Source organism: Mastomys coucha, unplaced genomic scaffold, assembly GCF_008632895.1.
Source record: "Mastomys coucha isolate ucsf_1 unplaced genomic scaffold, UCSF_Mcou_1 pScaffold9, whole genome shotgun sequence".
Lineage (NCBI taxonomy): Eukaryota > Metazoa > Chordata > Mammalia > Rodentia > Muridae > Mastomys > Mastomys coucha.
Genome location: NW_022196915.1, coordinates 73,736,820 through 73,745,630, shown reverse-complemented (window position 1 = coordinate 73,745,630; position 8,811 = coordinate 73,736,820). Strand labels below are relative to the sequence as shown.

Here is an 8,811-nt window from a genome sequence, read left to right as displayed (position 1 = left end):
TTAATTCTATCATTTCTCTATTTTAAATGGCACCACGAGACATTATAAAGCAGAGTTCAATAAAGCACCAACTTTATTCAAACACAAAATCAGGCCAAAGAGGTGGTTCAGTGGTCAAAGCGCAAGCTGCACAGGAAGACCTGAGTTCAGGTCTCCAGAACCCACAGAGACCTGGACATTGACACTTATATCTGCAATCTCAAGGAAAGATAAGAGGTGTCCCTGTTCTAGGGACAGGAGAATCCCTAGAAATTCACAAGCCAGCGAGCCTGTAACAGAAAGCAATGACAGACATAAAGAGACCTTGTGTAAAGCATCGGGGCAAGGGCACACCTGAAGTTCTCCTCTAACCTCCACACATAAGCCATGCTATACACATATGCTCATACCCACAAACATGAATACTTATGCACATATATGTATTAATTATACACACATATAATAATTAATACAAACCTTTTGAGGAAACCACTTCTTTAATCGTGCATATGAATGAATCATGCCACATTTCTCAGACAAGCCTGGAAATACTTAAAAAAAAAATATTTAATTGGGTCTGGCTCATAGTTCAGAGGTTTAGTTTATACAAACACATATGCATATCCATATATATTTGTAAACAGTGTATATAGTATAAACAGTGTAATACAGTAGAGTGGTGAATGTCATGGTAGAAAGAAGAGTATGATGAGATAAAGGCATACAAATTCTGAACTTTAAATAGCAGGATGTCTGAGTTCAAGTTTCTTTTGCTCTGAGGAGACACTATGACCACTCTTATCTGAGACTTTCTACCAGGTTCTATACTTCTATACTATTTCAATAAAAAGTGTGAAGTCACTTTTTAGGAAGCCAATTCCTTAATTGCACATATGAATGAATCATGCCACATTTCTCAGATAAGCCTTTCAAATCTTATTTAAAAAAAAAAAAAGAATTGGGGCTGGCTTATAGTCCAGAAATTTAGTCCATTGTCATCATGGTAGAAAGCCTGGTAGCATGCAGGCAGGCATTGAGCTGGAGAAGGAGCTGAGAGTTCTACATCCAAAACTGAAGGCAGCAGGAAGGGAAGTGGCTTGAGCATCTGAGACCCCTAGTCATGCACCTCCTCCAACATAGCCACACCTCCTAACACTGCCACCTCCTGTGGGCTTATGAGAGCTATTTTCTTTCAAAGGACCACACAGGATATAACGCATCAAAAGTCAGTTTTTGTGTGTGTGTGCTTGACAGACTGGGTACAACTGTAAGAGTCACTTGGGGGTACTCAGTGCCTGTCGCTGAGGCAGAAGGCGCCTAAAGGTCCTGAGGAGATGTTGTCACTCAGTGTAACTCTTCTGGCACCATTGCTACTTTCAGCATGTTGTTTGTTTATTTGAATATTTATATATATTGAACTATCTCAGGTCCAGATGCCAAAGGATTTTCCCAGGGCTCACACTCATGCTTACTGCATTAAACCCTATTGCTTCTTAGTAAGTAGCCACATCTTCTGTGATACTGTTCTCTACAAGAGAAAAAGAGAGCTTGTTTCACGGATGTGGGGAGGAGTGAGGTACAAGCAGCATAATAGTGTAGCCATCACATAGCCAGAGGGTGAATGGCTCTCAGGTAGCATCCTGCCTCCCTACATAGCAAACCAAAGAAGAAAGATCTCTTTAAAGGATAAATCCTCTCTATATATTCATTGAAGCAACTGATTTTTGTTGTTGTTGACAAATTACCTGCCTAATAGCAACTTGGCTATGATGGTTTAGGTCTTATTCACTTTTTGCCTTCTTTTTCACAAGATAGAAGAAACATAAATCATGCACTCAGCCACGTCTACCTGTTAATGCCACCTAACTGGGGAGTTCAGGTATGTGAAAAGGTTAAATGAACTTGATTCATCTACATTCTATGATCATCACATTGGGAATAGTGAGACCGACGTTGAATACCTAGGACATGCTACATTTCTCCGATAAGCCTGGGCTGAGTGATACGACTTAAGATGTGTCCCTAGGCTATCACTCTAAGTATCTGTCTAGACTTCTGAAAGATAGGAGCCAAGAGTTGGTGAACATAAATGTCTCACATGGCACCAGTGAGCTCTGGAATTAGTAGGATTGTGGGTTTGTGGTCAGCTCCGGGTAGTGGTAATTTCCAAGTGAGAACTGGAAAAGCATCAATGATAAGAAAAAAAAAGACATAAGGTAGGAAATGATGGAGCCATTTACATGCAATTCCTAGGACTAGACTCTTACTGAGGCTCAAGCTAGGTCATGGCAGCTAGGAAAGAGAAAAAGAGACTAGAAAAATGAAACTCTACTTTCGTGATGGCTACCTCACATACATGACGCAGGAAGCAACCTGATACTTGCTTCAGATATGAAGGAGATGACTCTCACCATATGTGCGAGTCCTCCAGTAAATAAATCAACTGGGTATACAAGCATATAAGAGCTCATTATAAATGGAGGACTACCAAAAGAAATCTTGTCCCAAAAATAAATAGAGAGTTCTGGCAACAAGTCTTCAGGAACTGGCTACACTCAGGTTTCCTCTCACTGTGATGACTTTGAGGGATCTAGCAGCTTTGGAAACGATCCTAGACAGCAGGTATAAAGGCAGAGTTTGTAATCTGGCACTCCAGATATGACGTATCAAATGACAAGCAGGTTTTTGGCAGGCCCAGCTTAGAAGGTTAAACTTTATCACCTGTCAAGACCAGTCATAGAAACTGCCCAAATGCATCTGAAACTTGGGTCCAATGGACACATACCTTTCCAGGACTCACACTCAAGTACTGTTTCCAAGTTTGCAGCTGCAAAACTATTTCTGGACCCTTTGATATGTATTATACCAAATCTTCTTACAAACATACACCCACATATCACCTAACATGGTGGGAAGGCTGGCTGTCTACCAAAGATCCTGGATTCAGTTACATGGCTTCCAAGAATCAGATGCCAAGTCAACGTATCTTAGTTGGCTTAATGGTAATGCATACAAAGTACTTGCTAAGCAAAGTGATGGGATCCCATCCACACAAGTTGGTTAAAAGTTAAGTATCTTTCTCAGCCTTCTCCTCTATCTCCTGGCTGAACCCAGAGGACTGTGCAGATATCTGGCAAGGTTGAGCTACAGATAGAATGGCTGTGTGAAAATGGGATGAGGTTATCTCCCATAAAATGCTTGAAATATATATCCCATGTGGTACTAAACCCAAGTGCTAAGAGTTCTGAATCATCACGAATAGTAAATTATTGGTTCTTTGACAAAGTCTTACATGTATTAACTGTATTGTGCTTACCACCCCCCTACATCATCTCACATCTCCCTCCAGCCTCTGTCAGCCTCACTCCCTAAAACTCTCCTTTCCACACACATATTTTTTTGTTTTGTTCTGTGACCATGGGTTTGAAGTTATCTGATCGAGCCTGGTGCTTTCACATGCAGGTACACAATGAAAGACAGGCACTCTCCCTCTCCCAGAATCTGTCTTCAGTCAAGAGCTCAGCAGGTCACATTCCTGAGACTCTTTTCCCCATCCATGGTTGACTGTCTTTATGCAGACCCAGTGACAGCAACCTCACTTGCTTTGAATTCATTATTTCAATGCTTCTGTGGTATCCAAAAGATGGCATTTCGTACATAGTCCCTTTTCCCTATTTTTAGAAAAATCCACACCTGAGTTTGGCTATCAGAGATGATAATGAGTTCTGATTCATAGCTTGCCTCTGAAGTATGAAAATATATAAACCTCATGTTTAACTGGCATTGCTTGACACCTGAGAGAGATTAGGACGGGGAGTGCCAATCAGATGTCATAGCTTGAAGCTGTTGTTGTGGCATGTCAGTAGGCGAATGTATTCTTCACTCCATCTGTGTGTGTGTGGCAGGGTTGCAAACTCCATCTGCTGGTACAGATAAGGATAGCTACTGATACGCAGTTCCTGCCTTCCATAAAATGAAGCCAGAACATAGATAAACTGATCCTTAGGTGCAGTCATTAGTGCCCGACTATGAATGGAACTGGGGAGGCCAATACCTATTATCAATGGATTTCAAGGATAAGCCTTTGAAGTCCCTTAACAATACAGTTAATCTGACCATCAAATTGCAAAATTATATCAAATTATGCTATTTCCTAATCTTTTCATCAGCATGATAAGCTTCAATTATGATTTTAAGAACACTATGTAGTATCCTGGTGACCTCAGAGAAATCCTAGCCATATGTCACAGGTAGAAAATGCATGGTTTCTTACTACAGACAGGTCCCTTGTGGGAAACTTCTCACCTTTCAGCATACATACACGCACACACACAGAGAAAGAGAATCCAAGACATAACTCTCTTGTCATCACTTAGAATGCAATTTGTTTAGCATTTAACTGTCTTCCGTTGAAGAGCAAATTATGCTCTCCTGAAATACATGCCAGTCTTTTAGCCCACAGAGAAAAGGCAACAAACCGCCAAATACCCGCTCATCACAATGAGCTTAAATGAAGCATGGATTTAAGCTGCTCTTATGTGTATAACCCATGATCTTTATTAGAGTTTACTTTGCATAATTACCTCAGGGAACTATGAGGAGCCCAGAGCTGTTTCCAAGGCTTGATTCGTTATGTGCTGATGTACCCAAGGAAGTAAATAAAAACTGGAAAGCTTTGCCAAGTCCCCTGGATCCTGGAATTATCCCCCACAGAGTGAGAACTGGCGCATCCTGGAATCATGTGGGTATCTGACAATACACTCAGTGCCAAAGGAAAAAACCAACAGACTATTTCTCTGCCTTAGAGGAAAATTGAAAGTTGCTGAGGGGGCAGTTAAGGTTATGACAGTGGGTATTTATTCAGATTTGTCTTTCCGGGGCTAATCTGGAGGACACCCACGTGGCCTTAGAAGAGCTGTTGTTTAGAAGAAGCAGAGCTTGTGAATGCTACGGAAGTAAAAGCAGGTTGTCTTACTAGAAGTCTTAGAGAGACCCTGCTACAAAGCATCCTCTGGGCTCTTTGCAGAGAATGAGAGATGGCTCTGAGGGCTAAGGCACACAGAAAGTACTAGAAAGACCAAAAAAAAAAAAAATGATTTCAAGACAACCCTCAGAAACTGCCCCTCAATCCAGTATAAAAGAAATTTCAAGAAAATGAACACTCAGCCCAACCAGCATATAGAGAGGCATGAGATAAAGCTGTCAAAAAAAATTCCCTGATCTGCCAAAACCACACGATCCACATTCTATTTTGTAGACTTCTCAGGTCAGCAGGAATGTCAGTCTCTTCTTGTAAGGTATTTTTCCCTCTAAGATACAAAATACAAAATATCCATTAAATAGCTTGGGGGATCTTAAATTCCAAAAATTCTGGCGGAAATTTGAGCTATAGAACTGGAAGTTTATGCCAGAAAATTTAGTCAGTATGACCCTAGAGTAGCTTGCATTGATAAAAACAGTTGACTACTAAATCCCAGTCTTATTTCTGATGGAGAAGCATAGAAAAACCCAGACTTGGAAAACAGCTTAACTGAAGGCCTGAATTCAAGGTCCAGAATCTACACAAAAATCCAGGAATAGTAGCATGCACCCGCAATCCAGGGCTGGGGAGGCTAGGACAGGAAGGTAAGTACCTCAACCTTGCTAGCCAGCCGGTTCTAGCCTGCTTGGAAAACCCCAGGCAAGGAGGAGACCTTATCTCAAATGCAAGTGTGGTAGTCTGACTATGTGGCTCATGGGAAGTGGCACTGCTAGGAAGTGGGGCCTTGTTGGCAGGAGTGTTTCTCTGTGAGTTTGAGTTTTGAGCTCTATCCAGTGCTAAAGAGAACCTCTTCCTGGCTGCCTGTGGAAGACAGACCCCTTCTGATTGCCTCTGGACCAAGGTACTGAGCTCTCAGCTCTTCTCCAGCAACATATCTGCCTGGATACTGCCATGCTTCTGCCATGATGATAATGGACTGAACCTCTGAACCTGCAAGCCAGCCCCACTTAAATGTTTTCCTTTATAAAATTGCCTTGGTCATGGTGTCTCTTCACAGCAATGAAAACAGTAACAAAAACAAGATAGACAACTCCTAAGCAATCACATCTAGGATGTCCTCCATACCCAGACATGCATGCAAATACACAAACACAATGAATAGATTTGGAGAAGCTAGAAAAATGCCAGGGGTCCTCCAAACCAATGGTTTTAACAGTGTTTCACCATCCTACCTTCTTTCTCATATCTTGTTTGGCTATAGTTCATATGTGTTTTTTTTTTCCCCTCAGAGCATTTTAGTCAAATTATCTAGAATTCTCAACCTAACATGTGCAAACTTCCCAAACCACTTATAATAAATGGGACTCAGGATCAGGCATATCCTACTAAGGAACATGTAAGAAAAGTTAACTACATCAAGTATGGGAAAAGTCTAAGACAAATTCTAAGATCTATGTTCTAAAAGGAGTCCTCACTGGCCTAGTCCTATGGCCAGTTCACAGATGGGTAAGATTACCTGTATGTATGACTTGAGGTTATGTCTGTGTGGCTCTCTGCTCAAAACATCTCCTTTACTGAAGAAAGGGTTGACGTGTTATCATAAGTTGAGAATAAGGTAATCACCTGGAATTCTCTAGAAAGAAAAAAATGTACACCGTTGGCATGCAGAAATGTCATTAGTGGATTAATATATCAAAGCATCCAGCTTAACAATAGCATAGAAATTGTGAAACAAAAGAGTACATATAAGGTAGTGCATGTGGGCATAGAAGAAGAAGGAAGGATGTATATAATTGTGTATTCATTTTATATGTGAAGGAATAGAATAAATTGAGTGAGTGAGTGACGGACCGATCCAGACAGGCTCAAATAAAAAGAGGGCAGGAAGACAAACCCTAACCCTGAAACCCAGGGGAGACATAGGGACACTCGGTACATGAAATCAGTCCACACAGACAGCATGTGACCAGAATAGGGAAACAAGAATGCAAAGGTCTTTACCGATTTCATTCTCCTCTAGACCAGGCTTGCCCAGTTCTATTTCCCAAACTTACATCCATGTCCTGAAACTGTCACATCTGAAGCCACTGTGAATTGTTAAAGAAAACAAGTACATAGATATGTAAGTATATACATACACGCACAAATTATCTGATTTTCAAGGCAGCATTTCTCTGCCTCTGTCTTTTTTGTTTGCATATGTGACATTGTAAATGACTTTGAAAATAATCTTCACTTCCATCTATTCGACTATTTTCATTTCCTCAGTGCAGGCTTGGAAATCCTTGCATAATTCAGATTGATTTTTGGCTGCACTTATAAAGCCTGGCAAGAGCTCCCCGGCTGGGACCGAGTCGGGGTGATGTGATTAAGTGTGCCATCATGCCCCTCTTGGTGGCTTTGCATTAGTTAGCCTCTGGGCTGCAACACTCCAAGCATCTCCATGCGTCTGTGTAAGAACTGAACCCAGGGCTTTGCTGTGAATATTAAGTTCTTTTCTGCCAGCTTTTACATGTATTTTTTAAATCTCACTTTAAAATTTTTCGGCCCACATCTCATTTTTCTTTCCCTTTATGTTTTTCTTCTCTCTCTTTCATGGACACATGCAAATTGTATTAAGGTATTTTGTGAGTGTGTGAGAGCAGCACAAAAGCCGGGTTGGATTATATGCCATTGTTAATGCCATTTCTAAGGTTAATAGCTCTAGTTAAGTTTCTTTATGACTCTGAACATTCCTCAAAGAAAGCTCCCAGCTCCCCACCCCCACATCACGGTGGTGGCTCACATTTGAAGCTGTACTCAAAGTCAGACGCCATAGTTTCCTTCCATTCCTATTGTAAGCCAATGCTTGAGACTCTGTGGTTGTCTGGTTGGATTGACCACTATAATTAGCACACACTATGTAGCCTGCTCCCTTCTACACGCCTACCTCCTGAAATAAGCCTCAGCTTTATCTTACTTTTTTTATTATATCAACATTGATTAACACTCTATTAGTGAATATCTGACAATTTAAAATGAAATGGCTTTCCACAATCTATAACTTTACGATAAAAGACACTGTTCAAAATTTTGAAGGCGTTATGAAGATGGACATTAACTATGTGTGCTTTATGTGTGCTAGTTAACTGCAGAAAACCTTTCCTTTAAGAAAAGAAGGGAAAAGTGATACAATTTTCCACAAGAACTGTGTTCTGTCGCAATTTGCCATTGTGGGAATGTCTAAATGACTGCCTCATAGAAGGCTTGGATTTAAAATGAGAAATCTCACTAAGTTAACAGGCTCACAATCCCACAGAGATGTAATTACATTTTCTCTCCTTCAATCTATAATTTCTTCACTTTCCTAGGTTGCAACAGCAGAGCTACAAAGATCTGGCATATCTAAAACTTGGTCCTCCTCTGGTGTCCTCTCAGTTGTTTCTCTTTTCTAACAACAAAAGTCTGATACAAACTAATGAAGATGCTGCCAGGGGTCTGGATTGGGAAGACCCTGGAATACCCTCTAACCTTATTACTACTCTCACTTGATAGGGCATTTATCAGCCTTTGTATTCATTCAAAAGCAAACTGATTATAATTTCTGCTGTAGATGTGTTACATTTTGATTAAAGTCCTTGTTTAAAAAAATCTAGGTTAACAACCAACATACTCTTGTTTTAGAATTGGGTAAAAATACATGCCAGCCTTTAAAATATGCTACAGATGTTCCTGTGGTCATCAAAGCTATGCTTTCTGAAAACAAAATAAAACAAAACAACTTGTTCATTATCCCTATTGCCCATCCAAGGACAAGGACAAAAAAGTGGTGATGTTCTCTCTCTCTCCTCTCTCTCTTTCTCTCTCTCTCT

The 8,811-nt window shown here is 40.6% G+C and overlaps 1 long non-coding RNA gene across 1 annotated transcript in view; it reads right to left on the bottom strand.

The window, feature by feature from the left end:
- Positions 1-457: 457 nt before the first annotated feature.
- Positions 458-8,811, bottom strand: part of LOC116084722 — a 24,250-nt gene continuing 15,896 nt past the window's right edge. The window contains exons 2-3 of the long non-coding RNA XR_004116238.1: positions 6,477-6,593; positions 458-530 (exon numbers count right to left, since the gene is read on the bottom strand). This is a non-coding gene — a long non-coding RNA (uncharacterized LOC116084722). The remainder of the gene's footprint in view (positions 531-6,476; positions 6,594-8,811) is intronic.